General features: G+C 36.6%; 1 protein-coding gene across 3 annotated transcripts in view; it reads right to left on the bottom strand.

Moving 5' to 3' along the window:
* bmpr1ba (bone morphogenetic protein receptor, type IBa) overlaps positions 1-16,734 on the bottom strand; it is a 70,676-nt gene that overhangs the window by 44,064 nt on the left and 9,878 nt on the right. For 2 of the 3 annotated variants that reach the window (XM_048188688.1, XM_048188687.1), the window contains exon 3: positions 3,440-3,506. The exons of the other annotated variant lie outside the window; for it this stretch is intronic. The gene's annotated coding sequence lies outside the window, so the exon portion shown is untranslated. The remainder of the gene's footprint in view (positions 1-3,439; positions 3,507-16,734) is intronic. 3 annotated transcript variants of the gene reach the window in all.

A 16,734-nucleotide genomic window follows, 5' to 3' on the forward strand; every position in this document is an offset into this window, starting at 1 on the left:
GGTTGCAGTTAAAAATCATAATTTGCGTTCGACTGAAGAAAAAACGTCACCTACATCTTGGATGCCCTGGGGGTAAGCAGATAAACATCAAATTTTCATTTTTGGGTGAACTATCCCTTTAAAAATCATCATTTGTGTTTTACTGAAGAAACAAAGTCACCTACATCTTGGATACCCTGGGGGTAAGCAGATAAACATCAAATTTTCATTTTTGGGTGAACTATCCCTTTAAATTATTAGTGTTTTTAAAGATGAACTTTAAGTAAGCGTTAGATGACAGCAAAGGAAATCTAAATGTAAAAATTGAAGAAAATAAATTAAATTATATCAATACTGATCTCTAATATCAGCTATTAAACAATGGGGAATTCACTAAGAATTAATTGCAGTCACTTATGGTGTCAGATAGGCACCCAATTCACACAAAAAATGAAACAAATCAGGTAAACATCTCCACAACATTTCAGTCTGGACATAAAACCTCAACTGTTTTTACACCTGCACGTCTCAAAAAAAAATTACGCAAATTGATCCTACTTAAAGCTCTGATAACAACCCCCACACAGGCATTCCACTGGAGGTCAGGACCTCTGAACATGACCTTCGACCTCTGTCTTAGGATCAGTCAGTCAGGGCACTGTGAAAAAGTCGACTGCCTGTGAAAACATACAATATCCCACCCGGAAGAAAAGAAAGACGGATGAATGGAGTAAAGAGACCAAGAGGAGAAAGGATGAGGAATTGAAGCGTGCATGTGTCTTTATATCAGTCAGCTTAGTCTGACCACAAACCGCCCACTTAGACAGGAAGAGATTGTTTGAGCGATATGTAAATGCGGCAACTGCTTTGTTTTGTCTTTGCATGTCATTTAGTGGTGGGTTTATCTTAAATAGATCATACCACATACAGGTGTCGAAAAAAAGGAATCTAATTGATGTTAAATGCTTCAAACACAATTGTGATTATTGTTCAAAGATTTCGTGCAACTCATACACATTCGCTATAGCATCCTGGGAATTTGTAAATGTTTTTTTTTTTTTTCACAGCGAACTGATAAAAATTTGTGCACGTCTTGAAACTGTAGCCCAAATCCACCCTAGTAAAAAAAAAAAAAAAAAAAAAACTATACCAAAATCTATTTAAAATACTTTTATTTTATATTAAGTATACTTCAAATCTACTAACCTATTTATTGACATATCACTTAAGACTTACTGATATATACAATTTATTTGGAGTATTTCTTTATTGCACAATGCACATTTCTTAATATTATGCCTAAAAGTGTTTTAATATCACTGTTAATAAGGATTGTATGATCTTTGTATAATATCAGTCTTTAAATGCAAGATATTTCAAGTGAACCTGAAGAATGCAATAATTCCACTTCAGCACAATCAAATATACTTCAGTATATGTTTAGTTGGACCTCAGCACTACTTCTGCACAGTTAAAGCGCATTAATTACAAAATTAATTGTTCCAATTTAGCAGATAAATATGTAAACGTATTTGTAGGATACTTAGCACAAAACAAATATATTTCAAATACATTTTAGTATATTTTTAGTATATATTTTCTTCTCACTAGGGCAGCCAAATAATTTTTGGAAAATTCTTGCCATATTCGAGAGCAATATGCATCAGACCTGGGGGTCGAGGTTTGTCTGGTTAGCCCCTGCTGGTTAAGACGCACCTACCATATTGATACCAAAAAAGCATATTTCTCTGTTAAAAGCCATTCAAAAGTAGCATATATATTATTTATTAAAATATATAAAAATATATAAATAGATAAAAAGTGCAATGAGACCAATCTGATTATGTCATTTGTAATGCTTCATGGAAGTGGGCGGCTGCTACTGAGTTCTTTTGGATTATTGGTAATGTGGTTCTTCAAACAGACTAAGGGTAGTTGAAATCAAACTGACTTTTGGTTTCTACAGAAGCATTTTCATCCCTTAAAGCATTAGTTCACTTCAGAATTAAAATTTTCTGATATTTTACTCACCCCCATGTCATCCAAGATGTTGGTTTTTCTTTCTTCAGTCGAAAAGAGAAAAGTGAGAAAACATTCCAGGATTTTTCTCCATATAGTGGACTTCAACAAGGTTCAATGGGTTGAAGGTCCAAATGTCAGTTTCAGTGCAGCTTCAAAGGGCTCTACACGATCCCAGACGAGGAATAAGGGTCTTATCTAGCCAAACAAATGGTCATTTTCAAAAAAAAAAATCAAATAAAATTCTATACTATTTAACCACAAATGCTCGTCTTGCACTGCTCTGCGATGCGGCACACTTATGTAATCACGTTGGAAAAGTCACGTGTGACGCAGAAGTACCGTGGTGGGGCGAAAAACTCCATCTCATTTTCTTCTCCTACTTCAAACTCGTCCAATATCGTTGTTTTACCTTTTTTTTGTGTAAAGGGCATTTGACAGCCTTTGCACATTCACTTTGTAGACACTGGATCGGTACTTCCGCCTACGTCACGCGTGACCTTTGCAACGTGATTTACGTAATGCGTGGCGCATCGCATTGCTAGTGCAAGACGAGCATTTGTCGTTAAAAATTATGTCAATTTTACATTTTTTTAGCAAATGACCAATCGTTTCTTTAGATAAGACCCTTATTTCTCGCCTTTGAAGCTGCACTGAAACTGACATTTGGACCTTCAAACCGTTGAACCCGTGAAGTCCACTATATGGAGAAAAATCCTGGAATGTTTTCCTCAAAAACCACAATTTCTTTTCAACTGAAGAAAGAAAGACATGAACATCTTGGATGACATGGGGGTGAGTAAATTATCAGGAAATTTTAATTCTGAACCATTTTCTTTAATTCTTGAACCATTTATGCATTTTTTTTTTACAAATCACTTCCTCAATGAAGGAAATGAATGAGCTTTTACTTCCAGAACCTGACTGTTGCGCTCTGTTTCCAATGACACACAACCCTGGTGTGTGTGTGAGCAGGTGGTGGAGTGGATCTAGGGGTCAGCAGTCGTGCTTCAGCTCCCAAATATAGAGCGACCGTGTCACCGACTACGAGATGCAGATCTCATATCATGCCACAGTCGACCCTCTCTCTCCTGTTCACACTACCGTCTTTATCTGCCCTCCATAGACTGGCATTCAGAGCAGTATCATGTGTGTAGTGTTGTCTGTCTGTTGTCTGTACACTCACCAGAAACATAAAACCACCTCAGGGCCCCCTGAGCATGACCTCTGACCTCTCTTCCTCTCCACAGATATGAGACTCCTGGCCACTCTCTCTGCTAATACGGAGTGTGTTTGCGCATATATAGGTTATGGTGTACCTAAAGCTTCCGCGTTGATCACGTTACAGTGGTATAAACTTTACCGGTTACAGCAGGGTCTCGACCAGCAGTGAACGCATATGTAAGCTAAAGCTGTGTTGCGAGTGTGCGACTTTGTTTACCTGCGCAGGTATCGCTGTCCCGCATACATTAGCTCCCATGAACCATTGAACCCTGAGCACTGGAAATCTGTAGGAACAAACAATACCACTGTTTTACAATTACAAAGGCAAGCAAAGTTATTTGAACAATTAATTATGGGATCCCATTAGGGCTGAAACGATTAGTCGACATTATCGACAACGTCGACAATAAAAAATTGTCGACAAATATTTGTGTTGTCGAATAGTCTCTTGATCTCATATTTGAAAGGCCTGCAATAACGCGGTGTAACCAGTGGGGCGCTGTAGCGCAATACTGTAATGCAGCCCTCCCGGATCCAATCCAATAAAAGAAGTCAGTGCTTTGGAGAGCATAGTGCAAACGAAGTCGAACCCGTGAAATGTGGGAGATTAACATAGCATAAACATAACAAACATAACGTTTAGCATAACTACAGAATACTGTCATGCAGGGCCACCAACTCTCATTCAGACTCACTGTTCTCACGCCACACGTTCATTTTCTCACACAGTGAAAGATGCACCGCAGAGCAAAGAGGACACAGACAACGCACCGACAGATCAGGTTACTTTTGATATAAAACTAAGTCTAAGCTTTTAAATTCAGTCAATATTACTACGGAATTCAAACAATACTTGTGGTGGTGACGCTGTTTAACGTTGTGTGGCAGATCGCTGTAACACCTCGGTTCAAGCGGCATGTGAACCTATTCCTCTCTATTACAGCGCGAAATAAACATGAATGAACATCAAAAAGTACTTACTGAAATGAATCCATCTCTATTGTAATCCCTTAATCGGAGTTTTAACCGCAGAAAGAAGTCAATAAAACTTGCAAACAAATATATCACACAAAATGTAACATTTACCTCAGGAAAGCCATTCAATGACCATAAACTCGATAGTTTGTGTGTGTGTGTGTGTGTGTGTGTGTGTGTGTGTGTGTGTGTGTGTGTGTGTGTGTGTGTATATATATATGATATGTAATATGTGTGTGTATGTATGTTGTTGTTTCATTTTTCAAAAAAACCCCACATAATTACATTATATTTTTTTTAACCTGAAGGATATTGGTCTATTCAGTTGGCTTGAAAATTATTAAAAATACACTTTTAAAAGCTGAAGTGATTTCCTTGTTTTATTTACTAGTTAAAGTACAGTATAACTCAATATTTTAACTAATTTTTAAAGTAGAATAATCGAACAAAGCTTACTGATTAATCAGTGCAATAATCGATGATTAGTCGATTAATCATTCTAATAATCGATAGATTAATCGATTATCAAAATAATCGTTTGTTGCAGCCCTAGATCCCATGCAAATCTAATTGCATTATATGTACACAAAATATCACATTTTTTGTTTTAAAAAAATGACACCTGCTTTGATACAAAATATAATAATATCCTTTTAAATAATAAATGACACTTGCTTTTAGATTCTTTTTCATTTGAATCAGTAATCACCCAGAACACCCTCATCTAGTAAAATCTACAAAAAAAATTATTTTTAAATATATCATAATATCTTTTTTTTTTTTTTAAATGACACATCGTTACAATGAATTTATAACGGTGAAAACATTTGGTTTTTAATATCATAATCTTTTTAAATAAGTAAAACCTATAAAAATTTAAAAAAAAAAAAATTCTTAAAATCTACTAAATATGTATGATATGATCTCATAAAAGATTTCGATTTTTTTCATAGTTTAATAATAAACTTATTTATTCCTATAAATGTTTTTATGTTAAAGAAATACTTTAATACTTGGAAAATAAAGTGACATTGTGAGGATGTTCGTTTTAGCCTCTGCTCTCCCATCAATGTCAATTGATTACCATGGGTGAGAAAATGTGCAAAATCTGTTACCAAACTATGGCGCACCAATCGGTTGAGAAAACTTTTAAAGGGTTATTGGCTGATTATTAGCCGCCTGATGCTGTTGATTTCTGATGTCATGTCACAGCATGTTTCCACCAATCAGACAAAGAAAACATCTAATGTGAAACACAAGACTTCAGACACAACCACATCAGCACCAGTCACAAGTCAGTCAATGTAATCGAATCTGTGAAAGAAAAGCCTTTCATACTGAGAAAGAGAGGGGGGGGGGGGGTTAAATGAGTTACAGACATTAGCTCTAATTCAATCTGGGCTATAACGTGTATGGCAAAAACAAATATTTTTGTACATTCACGGCTCTCTCTGCCTCACACACACACACTGAATTTACTGCCGTTTATCAGTGAAAGCTGAACAGTTTATATGTGGGCTAGGTCTGCACGATTATGACAAAAATCATAAAATGTCGATTATTCCCTTGAAATTGTAATTATGATTATTAATTACGATTATCACAATTTACATTGAATGATGTTTTGAATAGCTGTAAAACATTGTTTGACGCAACAACATGCCATATTTTTACATAAAAATAAAAAACAAGCTGAAACCACTCTTCCTGATATTGCTTTTCTATAGCATTAAGCCTCAAATATCAACTGTACATTGGTTTAGTTTCTTCTTTAAATAAAAAAAAGTAAACATATGCATGGTATAATAATTGGGGATTTCGCACTGGGTTGTTCTAGTAACTTAGTTATAGGAACTAGCCACAAGGGTGGTTCCCCGAGAACTAATGTTCCTTTTGTGCTGGGTTAGACCTTTTACACTCTGAAGTGGTCATGATTTGCCTCTCACAACGTAACATGAGTACCTGTACCTGTTCTTGGGCGCATACTCGTGCGGCGACCGGCAGTGGGATTTTCAGCATCCTGTGTGTTTTTAGTGAGTTTTACTAGTGCCTTTTATGTCTAATTGCGTATGATTGTCATGAACAACTGCTTTTAGACACTGCACCATCGATCTGAACTAATGGAGCTTTAATTATCGCTGCCTTGTGGACTTTGGTCAACTTAACCTTCGTTTGTCAAGGGATCACACTCCAATCTCCGAGGATACAATACACTAGAAATCACCGGATTACAGCTAGATCTTCAGTATCCCGACTGTATTCAACGAAGGGATTATATTAAAACCACGATTGGAGATAATTCAGGCAAAGCTAAGAAAAGGAAGCATGGGAAAAGAGTTAGACTGCGACTAAGGAAACAACAGCTTACCCGTATTCCCCTGCCTTCCTTGGTTATGGGAAATGTTCAGTCCTTACGAAACAAACTTGATGAGCTAGAAGGGAATGTTTGTTACCTTCGGGAATATAGAGACAGTTGTGTCATGGCATTCACAGAGTCTTTGCTTACCAAGCAGGACAGTGATCTGCTTATTGATGGATTTAGCAGCCTACTCCATTTCGCCTGGATCGGAGAGCCTATGCAACAGGTAAATCACGTGGAGGGGGCGTGTGTCTCTATCTCAACAAGTGCTACTGTTCCTCTGTGACTGTTAGAGAAAGACTCTGCATGCCCGATATTGAATTGTTATCGGTATCTCTACGTCCATTCTATCTACCTCGTGAATTCCCGCAAATATTCATAACAACTGTGTACATTCATCCTAAAGCAAATCATGTTACTGCATCGAGCACTTCGTTTGATGTGGTGCACAAACTTCAGAACATTTCACCTGAAGCACACAATCTCATTCTTGGAGATTTTAATCATGTGTCCCTAAAAAAGTCTTTGACAAATTTTTATCAATCTGTAACTTGTCCAACCAGGCAGAATAAGACTTTGGATCTCTGTTATGGGACTGTCAAGGAAGCATATAAATCAGTACCCTTGCCTGCCTTAGGTTCTGCCGACCATAATTGTGTACGGTTTCTTCCTACATTTAAATCTGTCCTTAAGTGAGAAAAAATTCAGACAAAAGAGGTTAAAATCTGGTCTGAAGAATCCATTGCTTGTCTCCAGGGATGCTTCGACTGCAACGATTGGGAGATGTTTAAAGACTCTAGTAAGGACATTGATGAACTCACTAAAGTAGTCTGCTCTTATGTTACTTTTTGTGAGAGCATAATTATTACTACTAAAAAGATTAAGGTTTACCCTAATAATAAACCTTGGATGTCAAAAGCAGTTAAAAGGTAGTTTACAGAAGAAGAAGCTGTCCTACAGTCAAGGAGGGATCTTAGAAAGAGAAGCAGCAAAAAAGGAGGTTAAAGTGGAAATCTTAAATGCTAAACAAAGGTATAAAACTAAAGTAGAGAGTAAACTGGCCGAGAAGAATACTGCTTCAGCATGGTCTGGTATGAAAACTATAGTAGGTATACAGCAAAGTGTGAATAGAACTGACATTGCCATGGATGGTTTCAGGTCAAATAGTGAAGTTGCCAATGCACTAAATCATTTTTAATTGAGATTCGATCAGTTTTATTTCAAGAATGAAACTGAGGAATTGAAATTTAAATTTAAAGATAATCATCATCTCGTCCTAGACCAGAGAGCAGTTGAAAAATCTTTTCTTTGTTTAAAGTTAAATAAGAGTCCTGGTCCAGACAATATCTGTGGCAAACTATTGAAATATTGTGCAGGGCAATTAAGTTACATCTTTTATGATATTTTTTTATATGTCTTTATACCTACAACATGTACCTAACCTGTGGAAGTGGGCTGTTATTATCCCAGCTCCTAAAAATAATTGTCCCGAGGCTTTAAATGACCTCAGGCCAATTGCCCTCACTTCTCTTGTAATGAAATCATTTGAAAAGCCTGTAAAGACAGAGATTGTAAGGCAAACTGAGCAAGCTCTTGACCCTATACAGTTTACTTATAGGGCACATAGAGGAGTTGAGGACGCGACAATTACTCTACTTAATCTTTTGTCTAAGCACTTAGAAGGGAGAAATACTCATGCTAGACTGATGTTTATTGACTTTTCCTCAGCTTTTAATACTATCCAACCTCACATTTTGAGGTTAATGAGACTTATAGAGCATTTTAAGCTGAGAAACAATTTGGTGGGTTGGATACTGGATTTCTTGACAAACAGAACATAGAGGGTGAAAGTAAATGGCATTTTATCAGATTTATTCGTCCACTGGTTCACCCCAGGGCTTTGTTCTTTCACCTTTTATTTTATATTCTGCATACTAATATATGCCAAAGTAAGCATGTAAATAAGACTATATTGAAATTTGCTGATGTTATCATGAGTCTGCTACACGACAATGTGTCTGGTCATGGTCCTGTTATTGAGGAGTTTGTCACCCGGTGTGATGAATCTTATTTGGAGTTAAATATAACTAAAACAAAGGACATGATTATAGATTTTAGAACTTGTGCTTTATGTTATGACACTGAAATTATTAAAGACCAGGCGGTGGATTGTGTAGAAAGCCTCAAATATCTTGGGACAGTCATAGATTCTAAATTGACTTTTGAAATGAACTGTGAGATGGTACAGTATGTAAAAAGGGACATCGGCGTCTGTTTTGCCTCAGAAAGCTGTCCAGATTTCACAATGACAAATCTATGATGACCCTTTTCTATCTGGCTTTTACTGAATGAGTCTTGTGGCTCCCTTGTGGCATGGTTTGGTGATTTGTCTTTGAAGAACAAAAATTCTTTGAATCAAATTGTTAGGTAGGCAAGTAAGATTATAGGTGAACCACAACTTAACTTAGACGGTCTTTACTTCAACTATTTACAGCGAAAGGTGAGTTTTATAATTAGAGATTGTTAACACCCTTTACATGCTGAGTTCCAGCTCCTCCCCTCTAGATGTCGGTTCGTGGCCCTTAGGTGGAGAACTAGACGATATAGGAATACTTTTGTACCTGCAGCTATAGAATTATTAAATGGAAAAAGCAGGAGATGACACTCTTTGCTATGCATGGTTACTTTTTGTATTTTAGCTAGGTGTCGAGGGTGTGTGTAGAAGCACATTGTCATGACTTTTTATTTTTTAATATTTTATAGTTATTGTATGTTGTGATGTCTTATGGATTGTCTTAAGGATGGATTGCTGAATCTCCTGCCTGCGCAACAAATTTACTTTCGGGTACTAATAATGATACCTGGACCTTGACCTTGACCATGCTCTAAACACAGCTCTTAAGCACGCAGAATAATGTAAGTAGATCGAAATTTTTATTTGCTAACATGAACATTTTTATTAACATAAACAAAGGTTAATAAATGCTGTACGAAGATATTGCTCATTGTTAGTTCATGTTAGTTAATGCATTAACTAATGTTGTAATGTTAATGAGACTTTACTTACCAAAATATCTGAATGTCATTGCATTGGATATAAAATATCTTATATATATATATATATATATATATATATATATATATATATATATATATATATATATATATATATATATATATATATATATATATATATATATATATATATATATATATATATATATAAAACCAGTCAAAAGTTTGGAAATGGTAAGATTTTTAATGTTTTTAAAAGAAGTTTCATCTGCTCACCGAGGATGCATTTATTTAATTAAAAATACAGTAAAAACAGTAATATTGTGAAATATTATTACAATTTAAAATAACTGTTTTCTATTTGAAAATATTTTAAAATGTAATTTATTCTTGTGTTGGCAAAGCTGAATTTTCAGCATCATTACTCCAGTCTTCGGTGTCACATGATCCTTCAGAAATCATTCTAATACGCTGATTTGCTGCTCAAGAAACATTTCTTATTATTATCAATGTTGAAAACAGTTTTCCAGGATTCCTTGATGAATAGAAAGTTCAAAAGAACAGCATTTATCTGAAATACAAAGCTTCTGTAGCATTATACACTACCGTTCAAAAGTTTGGGGTCAGTAAGAATTTTTAATTTTATTTTTTTTAAAAGAAATTAAAGAAATGAATACTTTTATTCAGCAAGGATGCATTAAATCGATCAAAAGTGACAGTAAAGACATTTATAATGTTACAAAAGATTATATTTCAAATAAATGCTGTTCTTTTGAACTTTCTATTCATCAAAGAATCCTGACAAAAAAATATTGTACACAAATATTTTGTACAGTTGTACGCAATAAATTTTTCTTGAGCAGCAAAATCATCATATTAGAATGATTTCTGAAGGATCATGTGACACTGAAGACTGGAGTAATGATGCTGAAAATTCAGCTTTGCAATCACAAGAATAAATTACATTTTAAAATATTTTCAAATAGAAAACAGTTATTTTAAATTGTAATAATATTTCAAATATCACTGTTTTTACTGTATTTTTAATTAAATGAATACATCCTTGGTGAGCAGATGAAACTTCTTTTAAAAACATTAAAAATCTTACCGTTTCCAAACTTTTGACTCTTGAGATGTATAAATAAATAAATTATAATATACATATACATACATACATACAGTGGGTACGGAAAGTATTCAGACCCCCCTTAAATTTTTCACTCTTTGTTATATTGCAGCCATTTGCTAAAATCATTTAAGTTCTTTTTTTTCCCTCATTAATGTACACACAGCACCCCATATTGACAGAAAAACACAGAATTGTTGACACTTTTGCAGATTTATTAAAAAAGAAAAACTGAAATATCACATGGTCCTAAGTATTCAGACCCTTTGCTCGGTATTTAGTAGAAGCACCCTTTTGATCTAATACAGCCATGAGTCTTTTTGGGAAAGATGCAACAAGTTTTTCACACCTGGATTTGGGGATCCTCTGCCATTCCTCCTTGCAGATCCTCTCCAGTTCCGTCAGGTTGGATGGTAAACGTTGGTGGACAGCCATTTTTAGGTCTCTCCAGAGATGCTCAATTGGGTTTAAGTCAGGGCTCTGGCTGGGCCATTCAAGAACAGTCACGGAGTTGTTGTGAAGCCACTCCTTCGTTATTTTAGCTGTGTGCTTAGGGTCATTGTCTTGTTGGAAGGTAAACCTTCGGCCCAGTCTGAGGTCCTGAGCACTCTGGAGAAGGTTTTCGTCCAGGATATCCCTATACTTGGCCGCATTCATCTTTCCCTCGATTGCAACCAGTCGTCCTGTCCCTGCAGCTGAAAAACACCCCCACAGCATGATGCTGCCACCACCATGCTTCACTGTTGGGACTGTATTGGACAGGTGATGAGCAGTGCCTGGTTTTCTCCACACATACCGCTTAGAATTAAGGCCAAAAAGTTCCATCTTGGTCTCATCAGACCAGAGAATCTTATTTCTCACCATCTTGGGAAACTTCATGCGGGCTTTCATGTGTCTTGCACTGAGGAGAGGCTTCTGTCGGGCCACTCTGCCATAAAGCCCCGACTGGTGGAGGGCTCCAGTGATGGTTGACTTTCTACAACTTTCTCCCATCTCCCGACTGCATCTCTGGAGCTCAGCCACAGTGATCTTTGGGTTTTTCCTTACCTCTCTCACCAAGGCTCTTCTCCCCCGATAGCTCAGTTTGGCCGGACGGCCAGCTCTAGGAAGGGTTCTGGTCATCCCAAACGTCTTCCATTTAAGGATTATGGAGGCCACTGTGCTCTTAGGAACCTTAAGTGCAGCAGAAATTTTTTTGAAATTTGAAATTTGAAATTTTTTTGGCCAGATCTGTGCCTTGCCACAATTCTGTCTCTGAGCTCTTCAGGCAGTTCCTTTGACCTCATGATTCTCATTTGCTCTGACATGCACTGTGAGCTGTAAGGTCTTATATAGACAGGTGTGTGGCTTTCCAATCAGTATAATCAAACACAGCTGGACTCAAATGAAGGTGTAGAACCATCTCAAGGATGATCAGAAGAAATGGACAGCACCCGAGTTAAATATATGATTGTCACAGCAAAGGGTCTGAATACTTAGGACCATGTGATATTTCAGTATCTTCACAATTTAACATGGCTAAGGCCTTAAAATTAGACTGACTAAATATGATGTTGATGTGGTTAAATCTCTATGAGGAGTTAATCACAGTGTAAAACATGACATTTCCTGTTGCCCCCTGGTGGCGCAATGACTGTAAATGAATATTGCCATGTAGTCGTCTTTAGGCCAGGACTATTATCAAACATGTGAAGTTTGGGGCAGATCGGTCATTGTATGCCCAAGTTACAACAACGTCCTGTTTCATGGCGAAACACCAAATTTTGTCAGGCCGCCACAGACATGCCCTTCAGCGAAAACTCAAGGTCTTCGCAATTTAATGTTGCAAAGGCCTTTAGATTGACCAAATATGATGTTTATCTGATAAAATCTCTTGGAGGAGTTTGTTAAAGTACAACATATGGAAATGGCAAAAATATCTCACTTCCTGTTGGGTTTTCAGATTTTGCACCCAGGGACTTTTTTGTAGGTATTGGGATGTTACATGTGTCTACCAAATTTTATACTTGTACGTGAAATGTAGCGCAAAGGGCGCTTAATTGAAATTTTGTAGGTGGCGCTATTGAGCCATTTTGCCACACCTAATTCTGAAACCCATTTCATACGTAATTTTCACCACTTCTGACACGTATGCAAAGTTTCATGAGTTTTTGAGCATGTTTAGGCCCTCAAAAATGCAGTTCATTTCAGAGATGAAGAAGAATTGACTGAGTAATTACAATAGGGTCCTCACATCAACGGTGCTCGGGCCCTAAAAACACTTAGCATTTAACATATTGAGTTCATATTCTGAGGGCTGTTTCATAAAAGATGCTAAGAAAAGCGAGGATTAAACTCCAAAACCTGACTTGAATTAACCTAACAAATGAGTTTGGGCTAAAACGGTTTCATAAAAGATAATTGAAGTTCACGCAGTCCCGCTAATTCGATCCAGGTTCACCTAGTCAAGATAATTTAGCGTGCACGCTTTTCTTAAGTAGCCCTAGAGGTCGATCATGGATCAAATCGATCCACCATAGGAAACGGCATACATTTTGTGCTATTTTATGCGTTTGAGACATGGTGTTTTCCTTAGTGCATAACTTACTTTTCACAAGTTTATTCTCCATCTGTAAATGTTAGAAAGTAATGCAAATATTTCCATTTTGAGGCTAAACTTCACATTGAACGAGCGCTGCTGCGCGCATGCGCGCTAAACAGACGGGACGCAATAGAAGCACAATAATTCTAAAATATACATTTCGCTAAAATATTTGATGTTGGACATTAAATGTGCCTTATGTACACTTTCAAACCTACAAGTAAGTGTATTTTTATGATAGTAACTGTAAATGGACTATTGTAATGGGGTAAATCAACATACTTTGGGACAATTACTGAGTTTAGATTCATCTTACCAATTAAAATTTAGTCTGTGCATATAAATTTTAAATTTTAATTTTGTGATTTTAATTTCTGCTCTTCTAATAACCATAAAGAGTACTACTGCCAAACAAAACCAGAGAGAAATGTATTCATATATTTTAAAACAATCTAATTAAATATTGGGCACAAAACATTTAGCCAGTAAGAAAGGAAAATATATTATATATATATATATATATATATATCATTGCGTTCCTATTGGTCAGTGTTAGAGGAGCTCAGCTTAGCCTGACAGTTAGCCTGCTCCGGAGCAGGCTAGCTGCAAAGTGTAAATCTCCATAGTAACTTAATGTAGATTAATTTAGCCTCCCTTCATGCAACCGAGTCAGGGCTAAATTCAGCCAGGATAACTGGAAAATCCCAGCTTAATCCCTTATCTTGCTTTTGTGCAATACCCCCCCTGGGCTCATCTCGACTGTATATACTGGATTTGGCCTTTCAATATCACTGTTTAAGCCGCTTTAAGTGTTTTTCACGTTAAGCGTTTTAGAATGTCTCACTGTTTTCAGTGATTGAAATACTGCAGCAGGTGCTGGATATGGATCACAGGTGCCCAAAACTTTCATTTCGTTCACACATTTTTGTTTTTCTTGATTGATTGAGATGAAAAATTTACAAGCCTGTAATGCAGTTCTATGGATGTTTTGCCCGCCCGGTCTCCGTGCCAGTCACGTGACTGAAAATGAGATGTCATTTTCTGATGCTTTTTAGTGGTGAGTGCCTCAGACAGGTACAATTACCCATAATTCTCTGCTCATTAACCTGAATGACTCAACAAATGAACAAACCTGTAGGAATCAAGTTTTCTGCTTTGGATAGTTCATCAAACCAGACACATATTGCACACTTGCAACACGGTCTCAAGAATTCTTTGGCCTATTTTATCATCCACCAAGTTTAATCACAAAAAATACACAGCACAGAACTAGGTGTGTTTGTTAACACTCTAGAGGAAAGGGGGAAAAACACACACAAACTATACAGTAAGGACAACACACACACACAGAGTTGTGCTGAACCACAGGGGAAAGACTTCACAGTGCATTGGCTTTTACGGCCGTCCAGTTTGGCAGTTGGGTAAAATATTCCGGAGCTAAAATTAGCAGCACGGCACAAAGACCCTCATTGAGAGGAGCGTCTGGCACGAAAAGCGAAATCACAGCAAACCTGTCCAAACCATAAGACAGCTCAACAGCTCCCGACGGTTTACCACAAAACCACATCTCCAGATAAACCTTCCTGAGAGCGAGGTGAATCTGATAGCACCTCAACCAATCTCGGAATCCGTCTGATGACGCGCTCTACTAATCCTTAGCACCGGAACACCGGTCACCTTGGAAACTCCAAGGATTCCCTCAGAAGTCCCTAAGTGTGTGTGTGTCTTGCAGACATCTCTATTTCAGCGCGAGTCACTGAAGGATTATACTCACATCTCTTCTTTCACGCTGAGCTTTAACACACACAGAACAACATTGGCTCTGTTGAAAGCTGCTATTGTTCAAGTAGATACTCCAGAACAATAGAAGCCATCAGCAAAGCTTCACAACACCACTAATATATCAGCCTATTACACGTTACAAACTAGTACACCGATATGAGTTTATCTATGGTGATATCTGAAGAGTATGGAAGCTACCTTACTTAAAAAAAGGTAACTGCAACTTTTTTTCTCACAAATCTGACGTTTTTTTCTCAGAATGGCGAGATATAAACTCACAATTGCGAATTATAAAGTCATAATTGCGTGATATTAAGTCAGAATTGCGAGATATAAACTCGTAAAAGTTTATATCTTGCAATTTTGACTTTATACTGTAACTCACAATTGTGAGTTTATATCTAAAAAGTCAGAATTAAGACTTTATATCTCGCAATTTTGACTTTATATCATGCAATACTAACTTTATAACTCACAATTGCCAGTTTAAATCTTGCAATTCTGAGAAAAAAGGCAGAATTGGGAGTCAAAAAGTCGCAATTACCTTTTTAAAGGATTAGTCCACTTTTAAATAAACTTTTCCTGATAATTTACTCGGATGCTTTTACCAGGATTTTTTTCCATATAGTGGACTTCAATGGGCACCAAACAGTTGAAGGTCAAGATTAGTTTCATTGCAGCTTCAAATTGTTCTACACGATCCCAGATGAGAAATAAGGGTCTTATCTAGAGAAACCATCACTCATTTTCTGAAAAAAAATTGAAAATTATATAAGTATTAACCATAAATGCTCATCTTGAACTAGCTCTCATCTTCTTCTCTATTTGAATTCCAGCAGTGTAGACACTGCTAAGCGTATTACTGCCCTCCACAGGTCAAAGTTTGAACTAATTGTTATATACTATTGAACTAGCATATTGCATATAAAAATTAGTTCAAAACTTTGCGACTGAAGAAAGAAAGACATGGACATCTTGGATGACATGGGGGTGAGTAAATTATCAGGAAAAGTTTATTTATAAGTTTATTAAAAAGTGGACTAATCATTTAATTTTTTTTATTTAGTGGTGGAAACAAGCTATAGAATAGTCCAATAAAACATCAATCAGCAAAAGAAATCAAAAATGCTAAAGCAGCCAATCAGAAAAGCATCTCGGTATGTACACTCTCTAACATATAGAATTTGCTATTTTAATACTAATATAGCAAATGAGACTTTGTTCAAATACTTATTAAATGAGCCCTTATTTTTATAACAGTATTAAAGAATATTCAGAGATCAGTGTTGATTACCACAAAAATGTAAAAAAAAAAAAAAAGAGCAAAAATCAGTGAGACCCTTACAATTGAAGTGAATGAGGCCAAATGCTTACGGTTTCAATAGTACAGAATTTGTTTCCGCCATGGAATGAAGCACATTTAGAAGATAATTGCAACTTTTAGGCCGTGTGTCCACCAAAGCATTTTTTCCAGCGGCTAGCATACTTTTCCAATTGGTTTCAATGGGAGCACCGCGTTTTTTAAATGCCAGGAGCGAAACGAGTCATTGACCATCTTTTTCATGCTGAAGTGCTCAGCATTTTTTACCGGTCGCCTCGAGTTGAAGAATGTTCAACCGTCCAATCAGAGTTGAGGAGGGGCGGGACAAATACAACACTGACCAACTGTCACAA

Source organism: Megalobrama amblycephala, linkage group LG4, assembly GCF_018812025.1.
Source record: "Megalobrama amblycephala isolate DHTTF-2021 linkage group LG4, ASM1881202v1, whole genome shotgun sequence".
Lineage (NCBI taxonomy): Eukaryota > Metazoa > Chordata > Actinopteri > Cypriniformes > Xenocyprididae > Megalobrama > Megalobrama amblycephala.